Here is a 25742-nt window from a genome sequence, read left to right as displayed (position 1 = left end):
TGTGTTTCTATAGTACCACTTACCCTTACCTCATAATATGCATTGTATTTGATATTTGACTAAGTTATTACTTCATACCGATCGACTTTCAAATTATTTAATGTAAACTAAATCTATGTTGATAATTGTTTTCCTATTATATACCTACTTGGTGCGTCAAGTAGCATTAAGGAGAGTTCTAACGTTTACCATCTGTTAAAAAGACATCGAAACGAAAGAATTATCAATACATGTAAGACTTCTAAACGAGAAAATAATTCAACCATGGTTCCCACAACTCTAGTTATCGAGTTTAGTCACCCATGGTCATAATCACACTTTTCATATATTTAATATAAGATTTCATGCACTTACTTTAATGAGAAAGAATAAAATCAAGAATTTCACTTGATTAATCAACAAAAGTATCAACAATAATTACCAGAAAATGTGTAACAATTGCTGAAATTAATCCTTCAATACATGTACAAGAGAACTAATGATTATCCAAAATTGAAACTATCAAAAAGTCTATCTCTTAAAAAGTCTAACCCCAAAAATGAGGTTTTTTTAACTATTTATAATAAAAACAAAAACCTAATAAAAGAAGGATTCTAATTATTGAAAATCTTTCAAAACGCATCAGAGTTGACAGACCTCGTGATGGACCGTTGTGGTCACGACGGGCCGTCATGGCCTCCATCGTCCCATACTTCACAAATTCTTCTGGTTCATTCTTCATTACCCTCGACGAACAGGTATGACGGACCATTTCTAGCACGACGTCCGTCGAGGGTCTCCGTTCCATAATATTTAAGCTTCATGGAATTTGGGTACTCGGACTACTCTCTGATCATTATGACAAACTAGCAGGATGGACCGTCGTGGCTATGACGGTCTGTCATGGACATCCTTAATACCACACTACATATGACTTCCCTATATTATTTCATAAGCTTCTCTCCTCACTAGGATGCCACCTACAGACCGTCAGAAGCTCCGTAGGTGGTCTCTTCTGCATTTCTCGCCCAAAAACTTTCATGTTCATCTTTGGAGAGATTTTCTGCAAATAAGGAGATCCTTATAGAAATCAATACAAAAAGGCTTTGGGATAAACACTAAGCATATAAAAAAAAATTAAAAATTTTGTGAAACCACGGTACTTGACAAACAAACTCACCTTCCATGCATGTTAAAAGTAGTATAAGTCATGAAGTCTAAATGAAAGGTAGTTTTAAAATTCACTAATGTTTACAACTATGCATGTTAATATGATGTTTATGAAAGCATCACATGAGTTTCATTATCTAGGATTACTTGATAGGTATACTAATATGAGCAAGGGTATTGGAATTTTCCTATGCATTGCATATGTTCACTTTGATAGGATCGTTCCTAGGTTTTGTTTCTATGTACATGAATATGAACAAATTTGTAAGTCATAAACATTTCTTCTATGGTATGATTAAAGTGTATGGTATGATGAAGTATGAATGTGCATGGTGTCTTAATGGGTTAATATCAAAGGATTGCTCATATGGTCTCGCATATAGACTTGTGCATGGATATATGAATATGTTTGACTTAAGGTGTAATGTGAAAGGTTTGATTACATATATGTATACACACACACATGAATGATGATATAGTAAATATTGGAGACTTGAAAGGTGTGCTCAAGTGTATACTAAACTATATAAGTGCTAATAGATATGCTATGTCCATGTGGAAGGATTTTCTTACACGATAAAGGTTGATGAAAGGACTTCTCATCTATAACCAATGATCTATGCATAGGGGGAGTGAATCTCCTGATCCTAAATGTTATAAAGTAACGTTAATGAAGGTTTTAAATTAAGGGAACTTAGTTTAGAACCCATTGAACTTGAATATGAGTGTGTGTCCCTTCCTATGGTAAGAAGTTAGGTCACCATAAATCTCATGAGGTGGATTACCGCAATGCCTCAATGTACATAATAGGGTATCCATAAGCGAATAACTACAATGCCTAATATTTGCATAAAGAGTGTTTTCATATGTACCTCCAAGTTCCATAACTATGTTGCAACCATTGGAGACTAGCTAGTGGATCCACCTAGAAGCTATGTCACATTTTGTTCAATTTTTTTTAGTAGAGCACCTCTTTTCGGTATGGGGTTCTATGACACTAGATTCCATGTTTAGCATCACATGGTCTACGTCGGTTAAGACTATAGTCTCCCTAAAGTAAAATGGACGATGGAAGTAAATGACTAGGACCCTAACTAGAAGGACATAAGGGAGGTTACTTGGGATAGGTGAAAGTATTGAACCCATCTAGACATTGCACAAGTAGTTCTTTAGGAAGTTCTAGGAAGGTGTTCGAATGCATGCCACTATGTATGTGTTCCTTATGCATGACGTTTGTAGTATTTGTCTACTTGTAATGAAGATGTGCATGATATGAGTCTTTATGCATGATGTTGATCTTTTTGACTATGTGATGAAGGACTTGACTTAACAATATCTAAGTTGAACTGTACTTATTCCATGGTATGTATTGTCTTGTGTAGATAATATATAGGGTATCCTTCTGGTCCTAAGACCATACATTGCACAAAGTATCCGTAAAGGGTTACTTGTGAGTCTAATGAATTAAAAGAAAGACTTCACTGTTACAAAGGTTGAGCTTAGTTTAAAGTGTCCACAAATGGAACGTGAATTCTATATGTGACTTTCTATAATGTTTTTCCTTTGATTAATGTTTCTATAATGTATGCAAATTATGTTAATGCTATTGTTATAAAAATTTATTCAAAAATTCATGAAGTATAATTTTATGAAATGTTCCTTTTAAATGCATGTTTTTGCATAGTTGCCACTCTTAGTGCATTTTTGTGCTAATCTCATTCTTTTCTACTTTTTATACAAAGTGTAGGTTGTGGATTCATGAAGGATGTCTTTAACGGAAAACATCTTCATAGATGATTCCCAAGCTCAATGAAAGGAATCCTTAAGTCCAACGGTCTCCTACATATGTCTTTTTTGTAAAGTTCTCAATATTGTATATCGATGTAATATGCTTTTAAGACTCGTGTCCCTAATGTATTCTTAAGTTGTTAAGTCGAAGATGGCAAAGAGACTTTAGGTCTAATGTGTATAGTGAATTATGTTTTATATATAAATGAAGCAAAGTTTCTAGAATATGTTGTTTTATGGAAAGTTTTAAATTTTCCTCTAAATTTAGTAAGTCAATGCGATGAATAATAACTATGGGTTTGTATAAGACCTCTGAGAGGTCAAGTATGCCATGTTACTTCTAGGGGGTGCTCGCTGATGTGACAAACGTGGTATTAGAGCAAGAGGTTTTTAAATGTTTTTTAGGATCCAAGAATTCTCATATTGACACGTCTAGTAGAGTCTTGTACCATTTATGGTGAGTTGTGACACATCAAATGGTACGAGAGGCTATAAGATGATAGAGTTTCCCTTCTTCATCATTCTCATATCATGCCATAGAACTTAACTCTATACGATCTCTCTCTTATGGTTTCTTGTCTTGTGGTCTTTCAGATGTGATTTCTTGGATAAGACTGTCCTCTATGGTTGAGTGAAAAAAGTGAGTTTAAATGCTTATATTTAGTTTATGGTTTGAATTAGTATATGTGAAGGTGAATTTTTGCATTTTCTGATGACGTGACTCAATTTATGGCTATATATTTGAAAAATATATGAAATAGCATGTTATATTGAAGAATGTGTGTCATAATATGGTTAAAGCGTGCTAGAAGTTGTTAAGGTTGACAAGAGTTCTTTTGGAATGATGTTTTCCTATATGTTTTTACATGATGGTAGGCCAATACAATTATTTGATCTTGAAATTCTTAGTGACTACCTATGGAAGCATGCTACCCTAAGATAATGTACGTAAAGGTGTGCAATGTTTCCTTTCGTATACATGTGGTCCTTAATAAGTTGCATAGTATGGACTGGAGACCTTTGTATAGACTTGATCATAGTATGCTTGTCATGGTAAATTTTTATATATCATATTGTCATGCTTTTCCTATAATTTTCCTAAATGTTGCATTTTTGTAATTTGAAAGTATGCTCATTGTAATGATAAGACAGCTTACTGTAACATTTTTTGAAAATCAACTAAATAATTCTTTGATTATGTTGTCAAAATGTGTATACACTTGATGTATATGAACATAAAAATGAATGTGAAAAGGTGATTTTCTATTTGGAATGCAGAATAAGAGTCTTATGGCATGATGAGTCATAGATTTTTTGCTAACTATTGTGTTGTGAGTGCCTTTATGTTGTGGAATTGGTGCTTCCCTAGAATTGAGGGTAGTACTCTTATCTATGTAGGGTGATGATGTGTGTTTTATTGACCTATATGTTACCTTACATGAATGTTGAAAGAAAAGGAATAGTCCTTATGCCTAAGTCTCCTATATTGTTTCCACTAATGATGTATGACCTTGGTGTCTATTGTATTGTATGAAAACCTTATGTGGTTGAATTAGATTGACCTAACCTAATAATAGGGGATAAATAGCCTCAAATGATAAGGCTTAGAATACCTTGGTTTTCCTATGTTAACTTAGTGTAAATCCCTTCTAATGGTGTGATCACTTTAAAGTGATGAAAATGAAGGTTGTTTAGTTAAGATCATCCTAAGGTTGGGTTAAGTTGCTCTTAAATTGGGTCTAACCTAAGTGGGAGATGGTGATTGTGTAGTAAGATTGTAGATATTTTTTTACCATTGACCTTTTATTTTTTATTGGACTTGAATCTATTGAATTTTTAGTATGTTTGTTCGTGAAAAAAAGTTTTGAATAAAGTATGAATTGCATAATCTTATTTTTTTGCTATGCATTGATTGACATTACCTTGAAGATATTATGAATGTTCCAAAGTTCTTCAAAGAAAAAATTTGATAAAATCCATGCTTTCTCATGTTAAATTGCTTTTTTGATATGCTAGTTGTGCTTTTGACTTCATGAGGTAAGAAAAGAAACATGGTAAAAGTCACTTGTGAGGTGTAGTGTTTATCAAAAGTTCAGTCACTTTCAAATGAAATGTATTGGATCTCTTAAAAACTATGTGATATTTATTATTTGGAATGCATAATTGTTGGCTCATTCTTAAAAAGTGAAAGCATGTTTAGCTAAGTTATCATGTGTGTGCCTATGATTTCTTTGATTCTTCTAAAAATATTCTTTCTTTGAAGGTGAGTATTATGTTAGAAAATGGTATTTTTTAATATATTTTCCTAATTGTTGTGATATGCTTGTTGTGACTTACCATTTAGACTTCACTAGGAAGGAATCATGAGCATGTCTTGGTTAAAACATGATAATTTCTCATTTTTTGAGAAAATCGACCTTGTACCTTTCTTAGGTGTGAACTCATGATACATGAAACTGTGTTGAGGAGAATAACATTACTCCATGGACACCACTAAACATGGTATGGTTGAGTATAATCTTCATTCCACTAGGTCTAACTAATAAAGATCTTTGTTGATTTAATTAACTCAAATTTATGTGCATTGTAGTAAGAATGCCTAATTGCTTCTTGAGTTTTGTTGAAATCTTCCTATGTGTGACTTCAAGTATAATTGCAAAAATGATCTCTAAATGATTTGAATTGTATTGACCACGTTATGATTAGGAGAAGGATGTTCCTCCTATTGGCATGATAAGAGCCTTGTTGTTTGATTAATTAAAGAGTGATTGAGTAATGGTTTTGCTTTGTTGTGTGCATCGAGTGCTAAAATGATTTGATTTTGTTATATATATATTATGAACTGCGCAATGATTCATTGAAATACTTGTTAAGGTAAAAGAGCACTAAGAGTCATTCGAGGACGAATGTTCCCATGTAGGGGATTTTTTAAGACCCTGAAATGAGTTAGGGTGTCTAGATACTAACATATTCATATTAATGTTATTAAGTCATAAATTTTCTTAAAATATGGTATGAAGGCAGTGTGTAATGTTTAAAGTTATTTGGAAGTCGAATATCAAGGGACGACCAAAACATTCGACGACTAGTCGCCTATGTGCCTCATGTGTCCTGTGTGTCTATATATTTTATATTATGATATTATTTTATCTTTAAATTATTTATAATTATATTTCATGGTGTTCTATGTAATTTTGAGATATTTGGAGGTCAAACGACCATGAACGTCCAAGGCATTCGAAAGATAGCCCTTAAGACGCTCAACATGTGTCTTGATGGGGCCTAGCCTGTTTGGAAGTATCGCATGTGTTTGTTTTGGAATAAACATAAGTGGAAGGTCTAGAACTTGTTGACGGTTTTATTCTCATTAGAAATGTCTGGATACAACTTCTAAAGGGCCCTGCAAGGCCCCACAAGAAGGCACCAAGGTTTGTTGAGACACTGCCTCTATAATGTCATTCGACGGACTGAACGGCAGCAAGTTTTGAACAATCGGCCAATATTTCAGGTATGATAAATTGATACTTATCTTGGGAAGGTGTAAAGACAAATCTTTGACAAGTATCAATCGTTAGAAGCCAATGCACGGCACGTCGACTGATTAACGTCAAGTTTGTGACGCTAGCTATAATGACATATGGGTTACGTCTGCGACTATTTCATTAAAGGGGTGAATGAAAAATTCACCCCACGTTCTAAACTGACTCAAATAGGTTAATTTAGCTATCCTAGGGAGTATATAATTCATCTATAACGTGATCAAACCATTCTTAAATCCCTCTACACGAATAAAGCCTTTTCCTCAAAATATATATCTCTAGAAACCACCATTGTTGGTGAAGATCAAGAACTTATTGGAGATTGGATTTGTATGGATAAATAATCAAGTTTTAGAGGTTTTGAACTGAAAGAAAGGTATAATGATCCTTCATCTCTAGTTATTCTTCCATCTAGAGGGTTAATCTAAATGTTTTCAAAAGAGTTTACATGATCAAAGTTCTCCTTTTTCTAACTAACCATGGGTTCTTTCTTAAATTAATTTCAAAATCATAATATGCATGTATTGATGAATATGTACTTATTTTGACGTGAATTTAAATCCTGTTGCACGATGATCCCATGCTCTTTCAACAAACTCAATATTAGCTTATGTATGAATTTATGATCTTGATCTTATGTCTGTCGATTTGTGATTCAATTATGTTAATATTCTTATGTCTACTTTCTATTATGTATATTGATAGTTCATCATTTATGAATTACCCTATGTGAGTCAATGCATGAAGGTTTGATCATACCTAGCCTATCTATCAATGAAATCAATGTAATGTTGACCTTTTTAGTTATAAAAGTATAAATCGATTATGTTATTGTTCATGTAGCTACTGACTAAGGTTAATAAATTGGTTCAATTGTATTGTGATTCATGTTGATCAATGGTTGTTAGCCTGTGATTCTTCTACATCCATTGATGACTTAAATAGTATATTCACTATGATCTAAAGGTCATAGCAATCGTAGTAGGATTTTTTATAGATCTTGTTATCCATATCTACTGCCTTATATTTATGATATTAATGAATCATGGGTATGAATTCTTGATCATCAAAGAAAAGGAATTTTGGCATGAATTGATCGAGTTTTTTCTACTCTAAAATTTGAATGTTGAAATGAAACTTATGTGATCACAATTCTAGGGTAGATGAAGCATGATTTAGATTTGATTTATTCCTATTTAGATACTGCCCTAAATGTATAATATTTATATATGATGATTGATGAAGTAAACAAGGGAGGTTAGTTGATGCTTTAGTACTCTCTACCTTCTAGTACATATGGGATACCTTGTATTATGTTATAGTGTATTCTTGTTGAATCTTGTAAAGGGTTCCTTTTATGATTAAACTACATTTAGCTACTTCCTTATGAATGAATTTTTTATGAACAAGGTGTATTGATCAATGATGATCAAAGGATGAGATATTGGTAAGAATGCTTATCTCTTCAACTTTCCTTATAGTATTGTAGTTGATGAAGTATTGTATGGCATTGTATGGTATGGTCCACTTATAGTGTCTCTATTTACTTTATTGTTATTATATATGTGTGGAGCACGTATGTATTTTCTTATGAAGATTTTATGTTAAGCTTATGCCTACTTTCCTATTCGATATGTGATTTAGGTTCTATGACCATTGTGTGAGCATCTCTATATCCATGTTAGGGTAAAGTATATGTTCTGCGATTTATGACTAAAATTATTTATAATCTCTTACCTATGTACCCCTATGTGAACTCATGAATAGCAAAAGTTAGGAGTCTTAAGTGTAATATGAAGTTGACTTGTCTCATATGCTATTGTGTGTTGTGTGGTTTATCTTGATGGAGTATTATGGTCTAAGAGGGTGGCTGCCTCAACATGGTTTTGATAGACATTATGTTATCATGTTGACCAATGTACACACAGACTCACTTTACATGCTGTTACATGTAGTATAGGTCATGGTGTTTAAATGAAAGGAAGTTTTTATATTGACTAGTGTATACTATTATGCATGTTAATATGATGTTTATGAAAGCATGAGATGTGATTCCCAAGCTAGGATGACTTGATAGGTGTACTAGTATGGTTAAGGGTTAGGGACATTGCCTATGCATTGCACATGTGCACCTTGATAGGATAGTCCCTAGCTTAGTTTCTAGGTACATGAAAATGAATAAATGGGCATGTGATGAACATGTCTTCTATTCTATGATTTTAAGTATATGATATGATGAAGTATGAATGTTCATAGTGTCTTAATGTGTTTATATTAAAGGATTGCTCATATGGTCTCACCTATAGACTTATGCATTTATATATGAATATTAGTGATTCAATGTGTTATGTGAAAGGTTTTCTCACATATATGTATCCATGTTAAAGGATTTATCACATGATATAGGTTCATTAAAGTACTTCTCATCTATAACCTATCACCTAAGCATATGTGGAATGAATTTCCTAAGCCGACATTTCATAAAGTAATGTTAATGGATGTTTCCAATGAAGAGAACTTATCATAGCACCTAGTGAACTTGAATATGAGTGTGTGTCCCTTTCTATTGTAAGAAGTTAAGTCACCATAAATCTGATAAGGTGGATAACCAAAATGCCTCAATGTGCATAAATAGGGTTTCCATAAGTGAATAACCACAATGCCTAATCTTGGCATAAACAGGGTTTTCACATCTACCTCCAAGTTCCATAACTATTTTTCCACCATAGGATACTAGCTAGTTGATCCACTAAGAAATCTACGTCACATTTTGTTGTACTTTTGCCATTAGACCAACTCCTTTATTTGTGGTGTTTTTATGACAGCGGATTCGATGTTTAGAATCACATGGTGTATGTCGGTTAAGGCTATGGTTTCCCTAAATTAAAATGGACAATGCAAGTAAATGACTAGAACCTTATCAAGAAGGACTTAAACGAGGTTACTTAGGATTGGTGGAAGTAATGAACCTATCTAAACATTGCACAGATAGTTCCTTAGACTGTTCTAGGAAGGTGTTCTAATGCATGTAATTATATATTTTTTCCTCATGCATTACATTGTAGTATATATCTACTTATAATGATGATCTGCATGATATGAGTCTTAAAGCATAAAGTTGATCTTGTTGACTATGTGATGAAAGTCTTGACTTAACTATGCCTAACTTGTACTATACTTCTATTATTGTATGTGTTGTCTTGTGTAGATGATATGTAAGGTTTTCCTTGTGGTCCTAAGGTGATTCATTGCTCCAATTATCCCTCAAGGGTTACTAGGGAGGCTAATGAGTTAAAAGAAAGAGTTCATTGTTAAAAAGATTGAGCTCACTTTAAAGTGACCTCAAAAAGGACTTAAAATCTATATTTTCTCTTATATGATGTTTAGCCTTATATTATATTTCTATGAAGTATGAAAATGATGTAAATTCTATTGTTATAAAGATTTAATTAAAAAGGCATGAAGCATGATTTTGATAAAATGTCCCTTTTAAATGCATGTTTTTGCATGCTTGTCATACTTAGTGCATTCTTGTGCTAATCCCATTCTTCTCTACATTTTACACAATGTTTAGTTTATGGATGCTTAAAGGATTTATTGAAAGGTAAAGAGCTTGATAGCTGATTCCCAAGCTCAATCAAAGGAATCCTTAAGTTCAAGGATCACCTACTTATATCTATACTGTAATATGTCTGAATATTGTATATCTATGTAATGTCTTTTTAAATGTTGTGTCCCTAATATATTCTAAAGTTGTTGAGTCTAAAATGGCAAACAGACTTAGGGTATAATATGTATTATGACTTATGTTTTATATATATATGAAGTGAAGTTTCTAACATATGAGGTTCTATAAAAAGTTCTAAATTTTCTACTAAATTTACTATGTTGCTGTGATTAATAACAATATACTTTTATATGACCTCCAAGAGGCCTTATACTCCATGCTACTTCTAGGGGGTGCTCCATGGATGTGACAGTTCATGCCCTCATTTTTGCATATTGTTTTTGGATAGTTTCTTAGGGTCAAATGTCATGTCCTCCTCAAGTACCCTTGGGTGCTGTTTAAGGAGTCGTTCTTGGATGTTTTGACCCTAAAATGACTTTAAGATTTATTCCAAAACCATTCCACAAAATTTGACTTTTTTTCAACTCTATAAGCCCATTGAAATACACCAACACATAGTAGTTCATTTTCACAAGCCGCCTAGCATCGTGGTCGTTTCTTGACATTTTAATTCTAACACATCCTAATTAAGTTCATTACCTTCTATTAATCTTAGAAACACTGTTTTAAGTCTCAGTTCATCAAGTGAGTCTCTATACTAAGTCACGTTCCCCCCAGTAACATTTGTGCATGAAATACACCTAAATCTTCTTAAATTGAGAGAAAGGGACTCAACAATAAAATCCTGACTAACAACAACAATGTGAATATTAGAGTCACGAGTTATAACTCCTAGGAGAAATAATGAAATTATTTCAACCAAAAAAATAATTACGCATGGCAACTTAATTCGTAATTTGTCACATAAAAGATCTCAACATTTCATATCAGATGATTAGGAAGTACCTTCTCAATATCAACATTGAGCGCAACATGAAGATCATGAGATAACATTTAAAACCTTCTTGGAAAAACATGAAACGTTCTCCCTAAACTCTCAGGTAGACAAGTATACAAATAACATATAAGTGCATGTTCGTAAGAGCTACGATCATGGTTATACAAGTTGATAGTCCTAAGGACTTTATTGTATACTAAATATAAGAATGCTATAAAGAAACTTAAAAAATGAAATTTATCTTAGCATCAATCTAACTAGAAAGTGAGATGTGTTCCTTCCCAAGAGGGTAGGTAGGTTCACTATTGTTCTCATGAGATGGACACTTGATATCTAATGTGTATAAAGGGAGTTTACAATTATAATCAGGTTGTTCATTATCTATTTACCCCCATAGCGAGACAAACTGATGGATCCACATAGATGGTATGATTATGTAAGGTTCTACCTTTGCAAGAATAACATCTTTTTTTGGTGAGGGGTTTCACCATATAGGATTCCGTGTTTAGCTGACTTGGTCTATTGTTGGTTATAGTTAATGTTACAAAAATTAAAATGAATGAATGAAAGTAATAAGATGTATACTAACTAGGATGACTTAAGGGGCAGTACTTAGTGTTGGTAATGATATGGGACTTTAACTTTGCATTGCACAAGTTTGCCTTAATGGGAGTCTTTGGAGAATTTCTTATTTACATACGGTTAGTTATATATAATTTTGATCTTATATGAAGTTTGTTTCATTTTTTCACATGATGTTGGCCTAAATTGCTATATATGATGTTGGCTACGCTTATTATGATTTTGTATGAGGTAAAGAAAGTGGTTATGGTCTCTTTACTAGTTTAATTTGTTTGTGTGGAGTTATGAGTCTTCACATTAGCATTGCACTAGTTGTCTTTGATTGTGATTGGGAGTAACGGTATCGTATGATATTATGAATTGAACTCCAAGACATGACATGTCGATATGGCTTATGATGATGCTATTCTTGTATGTGGATATGAACTTGTCTTAATGTTGTTGTGATTATTTCAGTTCTATATGTTCTTATGCGTGCATAAACGCTTTAAAAGTAAGTTAGAATGATTTTAAACAATTTTTCCTTTTTAGCATGTTTCGAAGGATTTTTTTTAATTTTATTCAATACTATGTACATGTGGTTTTTAGTAACCCATATTCTTTTCAATTTCTAAAATAATTTAGGTTTTGGCCATTGAATAGTTTCAAAGACATTTTCACGGAGACTTCGATTGTTCCCAAGTTGTTTGTGAGTCCTCATGTCTGAGGATGAAACCCACTGTTCTAGTTCTAGCTATTTGACTATGTCTAAGACAATGTTCATTCGTTATATTTTGAGACTTTGTTGTAAGTTCTATATGAGACATATTGTAATACTGTAGGGGATATGTCCCAAATTATTTATTTCTATAATAGATGGTTATATGTGACACAATAATAGACTATGTTTATAAATAACGAGTCTAAGTGAACTTTATAAGTAAACTTTTCATGTTTATGTATTTTCTGTACCTATGATATGCAATGATGTATGCTAAGAGCTAGTCTAAGACCTATTTGAGGATGAAGACGCCGGTTGTAACGACACCGATTCTGGAATCTGAACCTCCATCGGCATCGTTGACCATTCAGAGGTCATATTCAAGCCTCATCTTGCATTCATCATATTCATATTTTTAATTTTTGCGGAAAATTTAGAACATTTAAATGTTTGAAGTATACATAGACTTCATATATTTATTTTATGAATTCATCATATGATAATATCAACATAAATCTAACAACCATCTATCATAAGAATCAATTCTAAATAAATAAGAATATATCATAAATATTTTTGCTAAGCACGACCTTATTATACAAACTTTGAAATGAAAGTACGAAAGAAACGATAGGGACAACATCCTATAGCTTTGTATAAAATTAAGTCTAGACTAATACTGTAGCATCCTCAAAATCAAGAGGACCTACCAAATGGTCTTGAGAAACGCTGATGTCCAAACATTTGCATGAGTAATCAATCTGTCTCTTAACCTAAATCTATAAAATAGTAAATATTAGGGGTTAGTTCACCACATGTACTAAGTATGGATTTATTCACACATACACATAAGGCTATGCATGATAAAGCAAAGTTCTTGCTAAAGAACATGCTATTTCTCTAAAGCTTAGTCACTAGACTTCCCTAAATCCTTACTTGTGAACTGTGGTATAAATATGAAGTATATTAATTCATAAACAGAACACAACTCATTTGTATATGAATATAAGACATTAGTATCATCAACATAATTGTAGAACAACTGGGCGAAGATTTGAGATTTTTGATCCTCTTAGGCTGAGAGCTCCACTTTGTACACTAAGATTATTTTTTAGTATTTTTCTTCTTCTTGTTGTGTAGTTCAATTATTCTTTTGGTCCTATGTTAACTTACAAGTGCAATGATTCATTGTAGTCCCATATCCATAATGAATCGATGTAAATAATACAAGGACTAAGGAATAATTTCCCTACCTTATAGTGAGTCATTCTTTACACTATATATTCATTACCTTTCATAAGCAATTTTATAATGATTATGACATGAATTTCATTACTTTCATGTTTTATATATTATACATTTCATATACACGAGACTTTGGATCATTCATGTAGCATTAAGACATTTCATGTGAGGTCCCAATATATGGGACCTCAACCCGAGGATGTTTCTTTAGCAAACACATTGTAACAACCCTAAAATGTATATGCTAGCTAATGCTCAATGTGTCTAGAATGCCTACGGTTAAAGCAGGTTCATATAGATTGATGCAGGTAGAACCAGACCTCTGAACCCTTGCGACATCCAAGCCAACTAACATGGGGAGTTTGTCTAGCTCGTAAAGTTAGGTTCCAGACATGTACCTCTCTTGAATATGAAAGTTTATTTGGATGAGTCTTTACAAGACTTAATAAGGGGAAATAATAAGTTTGGAGGGTCTGGGGGTAAAATTGTTGTTTTCCATGCGAAGGGTAGTATCTTAATTACCTGAAATATGTAATCAATTATTTCATTCATAAGGTGGAGGGGCATTATAGATAGAAAGGGCAAAAATTGCTCATTGAGAAAAATCTCACTCCACCCGGATTCGAACCAAGGTGGGAGCAATGATTTACCTTGATTATTTATATTTGTGAATTAATTAAATAAATAAATATTTAAATTCTGATTTAAGATAAAGCAAAATAAGATTATTATTAATAAATTAATTAATTGATGGGGCAAATTGGGTCGGGTTGACCTGGAGGAACCCGTTTCCGTGATGGGTACGTCATGGGTTCGAACCTTGACCTGTTTATAATCTTATTTAGTAAGGGAATTATGTTTATTTCACTAAACTAGTTAAATCAGATTTTCAAAGCTTGAAAGAGTCCTAGTTGACTTAGTCTATACTAATTAACCTTATCCTAAGCCACTCACCTCATTCACGTTTATCTCTCTCTCCTTTACGCCTATCACTCTCTATATTCACACATTCTTTATGGCTTCCAAACGAGAGAAAAAATAAGAAAAAAAAACTCTTCACACTTGAAGAACTTGAACGCAAAAGACAAATGAGAAAGCAATCCGAAAACGTTAAGAAAAAGGTAGTACGCTAATTGAATAAGTTGTGAGTTTCTGGATTGGAGATGATGTTTGAGATATTTTGGGAGGCAAGTTCAAATGTTGATCAAAGTTAAAACCAGGTATCGTTTTTCTTACTCTTGGTCCCTTTCCCAATCGACCCTTATGACTCAGATAATTCTATTCCGAATGTAGGATTGCTTCCCATTACATGTTCCCTGTCACTAGCTCCTATCACTCATCTTAGGTTGGTATGTTTGTTGGTAGATTAGGTATGAAGTGTGATTTTCGTAATAATGTGTTCATGATTATGTTTATGGATTTGTATGAACGATTAAATATTTACGCCAAAATTTCGTGAAAAATGTGTGTGTATGCGTGACATGATTTCCGGTTTTAAGCATTAAAAATGATATCTTTTTATGGTTGAATTTTATGTGCGAATGTTAGTGTAAATCAAGAGGTGTAAAAGTGGTGTAATGTTGCCGGATTTTAATTGTAATTATTGGATGAATATAATCATAAAAAGATTACTTAAATATGCATAAAATGATCCACAAAATGCCTAAAAAATAAATGTATGAATGATGATAAAAATAAGCTGAAAATACAGAACAAATTTCCAACATTTAGTATGATAGGTTCGGCCAAATAAATTGGTAAAAAATGCAATAAAAAAGAAATATAAAATAAGTGACATCACTAATTATTTAACCCAATAAATCATTACATAAAAGCTACAAAAAAATCAACAAAAGATTGAGAGGAGAATGGATTGGAAGAAAGACACCTAATTTCCAGCTTGCTAGAAATTTTTAGTCTCGGCCAAGGATGAGGAAAATTAGCTATATTTTAAAAAAAATTAAATGTGAGGTCATTGGTTATTGAAACCACGACCTCGCAAAAGTAAAATTACAAAATATTTCATGAGAAAAATTAAAGGAAAAATAGATATGGTGAGTTGGGATTTAACCCACAACCTCTTGAATGGATAAGAGAGTTTGGAGAAAAATAAAGGATAAAATAAATGAGGATAATGGGAATTGAACCCACAACCAAACCCACAACCTCTTTGATAGGTGAGAAAGCTAAAAAATAAATTAAAAGAAAAATAATCAGCTTGTGGGGGATTGAACCCACAACCTCCTTGTCTTAAAACGAAAAAGGAGAGAAGAACAAAAAAGAAATATTATGGGGTTGATGGGAATCTAACTAGGGCCTCCCAAATTTGAAAAATGAAATTATCAAGTATAAAATAAGATTAATTGTTGTTTAAGAAATTCATAATCGATTTCCCTTGCCCATTTCCATATTGACACTTAAGTCATACGTAAACAAATATTTAATAAAAGTTGCCTCTAAGGATAGATATTAATACATTGGCATATTTACAAGATGCATAAGTCTTGTACCATATAATATTGGGTAACCATAAATCACTTAGACAAACTATGAATTAAGACTCATGGATTGTATGTGTGGACTCATAAGTCTAGCACATGTTAAAAACTAAGTGAGGTTAAGATGTATGTGATAAAATGATGTAACCCTACAAAGGTTAAGTAAGAGTGTATAACACAGTAAATGGCCAAGTGCATTGACATATGATGAAATGAACATTCACGTGTAGGGGTGAGTAATTATGAAAAGCAAATGTGTTAAAGTTATTGAATTAGGTTGCAATATAATAAGAGGCAAATGTAAAAGATGAGAAAAATTTGAGATGAGACTAAGTTAATGTTACTAAAACGTACTCACCTATGAGAGTGTAGCTAATGAAGAGACCAGTCTCTCTGAACACTCCAATGAATGTATTAAATTTAATGCATACTTTATACTAATGATGACATGACAAATTATCTCATGAGCTATGATGTACTCATGCTAGAATCCAGCTTCCATGATGTACGAGTTGAATGTGATAGAACTTTAAATTGAGCATCGATAAGCTAGTTATTAGTGGGATGACTTCCTTCGGGGAGGGCAGAGGTTCACGTAACTCTCATGAGATGAGACTGTCCGGCATGCCGGTTATGTCTCTCCTTATATCTCCTAGTCTTTTAACCTATAAAGTCTATATAGGGAACTAGCACGATTTATTTCCCTATATACGCTAGAAATTTTTTTTCCACTTTGGCCGGCTATTCCACCTCATTTTGATGCGGACATTACACACCACATTCAATTATGCTCACATAATCTATGTTGGTTAAGGTTATAGTTCCCAAAGAAAGAATGAGGGAAGACTCAAATAATGCACATAATAAAATGAACGATACCAAAGGTGTTAGGATAGGATAATCAAGAGGTGAGCTAGAATTAATAAATAACACTAGGTTATTATTGGTCATTGCACAACAAACCCGATGAGAGTCTTACTACATCCAATTTATGACTAGTTACTACACTAATATATGAAAGAATGAAAATGAAGTCCGTATGAATGAAGCAGACTCTGTGTTTGTTAAAGAAGGACCCCTAGTTGAGGTCCCATATGTTGAGCCCTCATTTTGGAAAGTCCTAATGTCTATTCAATGATTCCAAGGTCTCTTAATACTACATGTTTTATTTTGAACTTTTATAACTTTAAGTAGAATATCGTATATGAATGTTAAGTAAAAAAATGTTCAAATATTATTCAAAAATTAACCTAGATGAAGTAACGATGAAGTATTTAGGCTTGTCTGCGACTGATGAGGGAACAACAAGGCTGGTGTTTTTATGGGTATAGACTACGGACCTGACAATGTTTGTATCAGAGCCCTAGGTTTAATTCTTAGGATAATAAGTTCACATCAACCATACTAAGTAGTTTCTAGGTCAAGATTGTGATGTGCACCACTATCCTTAATTAGAGACTGTATGATGTATGAGAAAAATTTCCTTCTTCTGATATTATTGTTCCTTATCAATGTCTTATTTTTTGTGTCAAGTGGGTATCTAACATCAACTCTTGAGATGCAAAAAGATCAATACGAGGATAAATGCAGGTGGAAATATTGAAGGAGTAGCTAATTGGGTAAACAAGTTCCTCCCAGGCTCAAACTTCTAGAATGGAGATGCATGTGACACCAAGTGTGTTGACAAATGGATAAGGGAGGACATCCTTCGTACAGATTTCCCAAGACATTACATTACAAGATCAGGCTATGACAGGCTAGGCGGAGCAACAAGGTGTCTCCAGGGAGAACCCACCTGCAATCACTATGGCGAACAGGTTAAGGGACTTCAAGAGGATGAATCATCCGGTTTTAACTGGATCTAAGATTGCTGAGGATTACGTAAGGGGAGTGTAGAATGATGTAAATTCAAATCTCAAGCATATTCCAAAAGAAACTTTTAAGAATGAATTCATAGTTAATATTTAAAGAAAAGAATAACTTCATAACTACAAGCTAGTGCAAGTGAGACAAGCTGCATCTACGCCTAAAATTAATGTCACTAAAGGAAATGACTCAGAGAATATATTTATACTAAATGATGAACAAGCAAATAAATAGTGGATACATGAGGATAGGCTAGTAAAAATTAGACAAGTTGAATCTACATCACCGGAGGTGGTTAGATCTATTGAAGGACTATTACATGAATGCCAACTACCATGAAAGTAAGGCTAATCTTGTAGCTGAATCTTAGAGCAGGATGAGCACGTGAAATACTACCCACGTTGAGGATGAGAAGAAAGAGCTGGTGAAAGGTATTACACAGTCTGTCAAGACTGGGTGTGTGGTGACTCTCCTAATGAGGGTGTTTCAGTTCGTCCTAGTTCTTAATCATCCCTCGAAGTAGAAGTCAATAATGTTGAACATCTTGATCATGTGTTGAGGGACTGAAGGACTAAGTGTTGGTTAAAATGAATGATCTTTTTCTTTGGAAGGTTATGGCATGCTTAAGTACCAGGACAGGTTGTGTGTACCCGATGTGGATGATTTGTGGGAAAATATGGTTGAAGAGGCCCATGGTTTGAGATATTCCATAAATCCAGGTTCCACCAAGATATATCATGATCTTAAGAAGATCTATTGGTTGAATAATATGAAGAAGGACATTGCTCAATATGTGGCCAAGTGTCCTAATTGTAAACAAGTTAATGCAGAACATCTTAAGCCTAGCGGTCAAATTAATATGATTGAGGTTCTAACTTGGAAGTAGGAGGCCATTAATATGGACTTCGTGGATGGTCTTCCGAAGAATAGGAGACAACATGACTCCATATGGGTTATTGTGGACAGGATGACTAAGTTAACCCACATTATCCCTGTAAAGTCATCTTACAGAGCCAAAGATTACGTGAGACTCTTCATTGATGATATTGTGAGATGGCATGTGATTCTTTTGTCTATAATTTCATATAGAGGAAATCAATTAACTTCATATTTCTATAGATCCTTCCAAAAGAACTTAGGCACGCAAGTAAAGATGAAAACTGCCTTTCATTCTAAAACTAATGGGTACACAAAACGCACCATTCAGACATTAGCGGACATTTTTGGCGTGTGTGTGAATTACTTCAGAGGAAGTTGGGATGACCATATGCGTTTGATAGAGTTCTCGTATAATAATAGTTATAACTCAAACATTGGGTAGCGCCATTTGAGACACTGTATGGTAGGCGGTGTAGTTCTCCAGTTTGGTGGTTTGAGGTTAGAGACTCATCTATTTTTGGTCGAGAGATCATTCTTGAGGCTTTAGAGAAGGTCAGGGTGATTAGGGACAGGTTGGCTACTACTTATAGTCGGTAGAAGGATTATGAAGGCAATACAAAATGGCCTTTAGAGTTTTATGTTGGTGACCAGGTCTATTTGAAGATATAACTTATGAAGTGAGTAATGAGGTTTGGTAAGAATAAGAAGTTGAGTCCGAGTATGTTGGGCCATATAAGATCCTACATCGTGTGGGTGAAGTGGCCTGTGAGTTGGTATTTCCTACGGAGCTAGCTTCTGGTCATCCACTCTTTAATGTATCTATGTTAAATATGTTCCTAGGTTATCAATAATCTATTCTACTATTCAAGGTTTCAAGGTTGATGAAGACTTGTCTATTGAGGAAGTATCTTTTGAGATTTTAGACAAATAGGTCAAGCGGATTAGGAACAACAAATTTTCCACAGTGAAGGTATTGTAGAAGAACCATATTGTAGAGGCATCTACGTGGGGGGACGAGACCGATATGATATCCCTCTATCCTCATCTTTTCATTGCTTGATGTTAGATTTCCTACTTTTAAGTGAAAGTTTCATTGTCTATCCATTCATTGTGTCTATTGCTTTACTATGCATAGTGAATATGTTATGATATGACTGACATTGTACTAGATTATAAGAAGTGTCATTCGGGGACGAATGTTCCTCATAGGGGGATAATGCAACAACCCTAAAAATGTATATGCTAAGTAATGCTTAATGTGTGTAGAATGCATACGATTAAACAAGGTTCACACGGATTGATGCGTGTAGAACCAGACCTCTTAACCATTGCGACAACCAATCTAACTAACTTGGGGAGTTATTTGAGATAGGAAAGGTTTTGTACATCCATGTAGGGCTCCCAAATATAAGGATTTACTTGGATGAGTCTTTATTAGACTTAAAAATGGGAAATCTTAAGATTGGAGGGTCTAAGGGTAAAATGGACTTTTTCTAGGATAAAGGTAGTATCGTAATTACCCTAAATATGTAATTAATTTTTTTATTAATAAGGAGGAGGGAATTTTTGGTAGAAAGGGCCGAAATCGCCCATTGAGTAAAATCTTGCTCCACCCGGGTTCGATCCTAGGTGGGAGCAATAATTAAACTTGATTGGTTATATTGGTGAATTACTATAATTAATTAATATTTAAATTCTTATTTAATAAAAATGAAAATAAGATTATTATTATTTATTAAGTAATTAATGGGGTAGTTTGGGTCGGGTCGACAAGGAGGGACCCATTTTCGCGATGGAGACGTCACGGGTTCGAACTTTTACAGAAGCAATATTTAAGTAGATTAAATTGATGTTTTTAGTCTGATTTTTAAGGTCATTATGGTCATTTAACTAAAATAATTAAATCATATTTTAAAAGTTTAAAAAAGTACTAGTTGACTATGTCTAAACTACTTCACCTAATCCTAAGTCACTAACCTCTTTCACGTTAATCTCTCTCTCTCTCATTCTTGTCTATGTCTCTGTCATTTCACACTTTCTTTATGAATTCCAAACGTGAGAAAAAGAATAAGAAAACAAAACTTATTCACACTTGAAGAACTTGCATTAAACAAATAAACACGAAAGCAATCAAAAAATGTTAAGCAAAACATAATACGGTAGTCGGGTATGGTGTGAATTTCGTGATTGGACGTGAATTTGGAGAATTTTTTGGCAGAAAATTAAATTGTTGAACAATGTTAAAATCAGGTATGGGTTTTGTTACTCTTTTTCCCTTTCCGAAGAGACCCTTAAGACTGAGATAATTCTATTCCGAAACTAGGATTGTTCCCCATTACATGTTCTCCGTCACTAGCTTCTATTACTTATGTTAGGTTTTTATGTTAGCTGGTAGATTAGGTATGAAGTGTGATATTCGTAATAATGTGTTCATGATTATGCGTTCGGAATATGAACGATGAACTATGTCTACCGAAATTTCGTGAAAAATGTATGTTTATGGCGTTACATGATTTTCGGTATTAAGCCTTAAAAATGATATGTTTTATGGTTTAATTTTATGTGTGAATGTTTGAGTAAATCATGAGGTGTAAAAGTTGTTTAATGTTGCTGGATTTAATTCTAATTGTTCGCTGAATAAAATCATAAAAAGATTACACTTAAAGATGCAACAAATAATCCCCGAAATGCCTTAACAATTAACGTATAAGTGATGATAAAAAAGAAAATGAAAATACTGAAAAAAATTCCAGCATTTGTTAGGTTGGGTTCGGCCAAACAATGTGGTACATAACGCTATAAAAAATGAATGTTAAATAAGTGAGATCACTTAGAATTGAACCGTAGACATCCTTACATGAAAGCTACAAAAGAAATCAAGAAAAGATTGAGATGTAAATTGATTGGAAGAGACCAAATTTCCATATTGCTGGAAATTTATAGTCTCAACCTTGGATGAGGAATATTACCTATGTTTTAAAAAAAAATTTAATGTGAGGTCACTAGGGATTGGAAGCGTGAACTCACCAAATGACAAATGACACAAATTTAATGAGAAAAATGAAAGGAAAAATAGATATGGTCAGTGGAGATTGAACCCATAACCTCTTTAATGGATGATAGAGTTAGTAGAAAATAAATTTGAAAATAAATGTGGATAGTGGGGATTGAACCCACAACCTCTGGAATAGGTGCGAAAAATAAGAGATAAATTGAAAGAAATATTATCGCGTTGATGGGAATCGAACAAGGGTCTCCAAAATCTAAAAAATGCAATTATGAAGTTTAAAATAAGATTGAGTGTTGTTCAAGCGATTTGAATTCGGGTTCCCTTTCCCAATTCCGTATTTACACATAAGTCATACGTAAAAAAATGTTTAATCAATACCTTGTAATATCTACAAGATGCATGAGTCTTGTACCATATATTATTGGGTAAGCATTAATCACTTAGACAAACTATGAATGAAGCCTCATGGCTTGTATATGTAGAATCATAAGTATAGCATGTGTTTAAAAGTAAGTGAGCCTAAGTTGTATGTGATAAAATAATGTCCCTTGAAGGGTTAAGTAAGAGTGTGAAAACGACTAAAAGTCCAATTGCATTGGCATATGATGAAATGAACATTCACATGTAGGGGTAAGTAATTATTGGAAAGCAAATGTAAGTTAATAAATGAGGTGACAATATCATAAGAGGATAATATGAAAGATAAGAGCAATCTCAAATGATCATAAGTAAATGTTACAAACACGTACTCACCTATGAGAGTGTAAAGCTAATGAAAAGACCAATCTCTATGAACACTCTAATTAAATTACTGAAGTTAATGCATACTTTATTCTAATGATGAGATATCATCTAATGAGCTATGATGTCCTCATGCTAGAACCCAACCTCATGATGTATGAGTTGAATGTCATGAAACTTTATACTGAGCACCGATAGGCTAGTTATGAGCGGTAATAACTTCATTCGGGAAGGGCGGAGGTTCACGTAACTCTTATTAGATGAGATTTTCCGGCATGAAGTGTATGGTTCTCCTTATATATCCTAGTCTTTTAACCTATATTGACCATATAGGGATCTAGCAGGTTCAGTTCCCAATATACGCTAGCATGTTTTATTTTAATTTTCTGGTGATTCCATCTCTTTTCGCTGTGGTGATTACACACTAAATTTCATGATTCTAACATGATGTATTTCGGCTAAGGTTAAAGTTCCAAATAAAAGCATATGGCTAGCCTCAAAGAATGTACATAATGGAATGACCAATACCGAAAGTGTTAGGATAGGATATTCAAAAGGTGAACTAGACTTAGGTAATAATACTAAGATATTCTTGGTCTCTCACACCGAACCCGATGAGAGTCCTATACTACATCATAAATATGACTGGTAGATGAAATAGTATATAAAAGAATGAAAATTAAGTACGTATGAATGAATGATGAAGACTCTGTGTTTGTTAAAGAAGGCTCCCTATTTGAGCTCTAATATGTTGAGCCCTCATTTTAAGAAGTCCTAATTTCAAGTCCATGATTCCAAGGTCCATGGCAAAAAAAAGATTGATATGAACTATGTGATATAATTTGTGTAATATGTTATGTGATATTTGCAAAATGATAGGAATAATGTAGCATGTTATTCTCATGGCACTACATTCCTATTTCAAAATTGGGAAGTCCACTGAATTAACTTTCCATAATTCATATCTATAGGAAAGAGATATTCTTAATCATGAGTTTCCTGGACTTGTGTTTTCATATACCCATACTTCGTACAAGTGTGTACTAATCCATACAACTCCGCATTTTACGTGCAGACACAGGTGGATGTTTGAGCTTACTGGTTGACACTGAAGATATTCGGACGTGGACCATTCGTTCGGATTCAGTAGGCCCTCACGATTTCGAGGACGCATGCCCATTATATTCTAATTTAAATATAGGTTTGAGTTAAGGGAGTATGTTGCAGTAGCGTTTATTTCTAATCTTATTTCAAAAATTGTATCGGTGTCATTCTGCCAAGTATATACTTAATGGAGTATGGAACTATTACTTTAATTTGATGATGTTAATTTTAGATGGTTAATTATAAACTTTAATGAGTTTATGTAGAATGTCTTATATGAATGATAAGTAATAAAAAATTAAATTTTTCCGCTAAATTAACCTTGATGAAGTAATGATGACATATGTAAGCTTGTCCCCCATATTTAAGAGGTCAACGATGTCGGTCTCGTCTGGGATCTAGACTCCGGTCTCGACACACTAGATCCATCATAATTGGGGCTATCTTCTTAAACATAGGTTGACGTTGAATATTATGTTTACCCTTCTTCAAAGTCCTTACATTCCTCCTCCAAATCCTTATGCTTCTCTTATGTTTGGGTGCTTCGACATTCCCCTTACTTTGACTAAGGTGAATGAACCTCCCAATGTTCACTTTCCTCCTCTCATGGAGAAGTACTTCCCAAGAAAAGCTTCCTTAAAATCTTCCCACTTAATATGACCCGATTATGTACCGTGGCTTCACGGTATTTTTAATGCTTTTTCCTTAAGTTTAGTGTGTGTCCAACAGCCTTTTTGTATTGATTTTTGTATAACTTTCTCCTTATTGCATGAAATTGGTCCAAAGATGAATGCGGATGTTTCTGACTGAGAAATGCAAAAGAGGAAACCTATGGAGCTTGTAACGGTCCGTAGGTGGCATTGTAATGAAGCTGCTGAAGAAAGATGAGAATGTCTGACTTAGTGTGGGATTACAGAAGTCCATAATGGACCGTCATAACCACGACGGTCCATCCTGCTGATTCGTCCGGATTATTAGAGAGTAGTCTTAGTACCTAAATTCCCAAAAGTTAAAGTATTATGGAACAGAGACCCTCGACGGACCTTCTTGCTTGGAACGATCCGTCATGCCTGTCCGTTGAGGGTAATGAAGACAACATAAGAAGAATATGTGAAGTATGGGACGACGAAGGCCATGACGGCCCGTCGTGACCACGACGCTCCATCAGGTGGCCCGTCGACCCATACGCATTTTGAATGATTTTCATAGACTCTTTGATAGTAGACTTTTTGATGGTTAGACTTTTGAATAATCTTTTGTTCTCTTGTTCAAGTATTGAAGGATAAGTTCCAACAATTGTTACAATTTTTCTGGAATTGATTGTTGGTGCTTTTGTTTATTAATCAAGTGAATTTCAGGATTTTATTTTTTCTCATTATAGTAAGTGCATGAATTTTTATATTAAATATATTAATAGTGTGATTATGACTATGGGTAAATAAACTCCATAACTAGAGTTGTGGTAACCATGGGTGAATAATGAGGTAAAATCTAACTAAAATAGAAATTCTAGAATATTTCGTTTGATGTATTGATAATTCTTGATTAGAACTTTTTTTAACGGATGGCAAACGTTAGAACTCTCCTTAATGCAACTTGACGGACCACGGAGGAAGATATTAGGAAAGAATTATCAAGATAGATTTAGTGTAAACAATATAATAGGCTATTGTCGATAAGTATGAGGTATTAACTTAGAAAAATATCAAATATAAGGCATAATATGAGGTAAAGTTAAGGGTTAGTATAGCAACACACGTAGCCGGAACAAGGTGCGGTGTGAAATTTTTTAAATGCCGGACTAAGGATTTAGAGATACGAAACTTATTACTTTACATGCAAGATACTAGGAAAGAATTGTTATAGTTAGAATTATCAAGTAAGGAACCTGTGGGGAACACTTTAGACCTAGTTACTTTTATTAATTGATTAGTCTCAAAGACTTAAATCAGTTAGTTGCTTACATTAGTTTAGTAAATTATTTTCATTAATTTAGATATAAAAACCCTGTTTTATTGTCTTTTGTTTTGTAGGAAAATAATTGACTAAATAATAGTAATAATATTATAAAGTTAA

Source organism: Solanum lycopersicum, chromosome 5 (genome assembly GCF_036512215.1).
Source record: "Solanum lycopersicum chromosome 5, SLM_r2.1".
NCBI classification, from domain to species: Eukaryota; Viridiplantae; Streptophyta; class Magnoliopsida; order Solanales; family Solanaceae; genus Solanum; species Solanum lycopersicum.
This window is presented reverse-complemented; position numbering follows the sequence as displayed.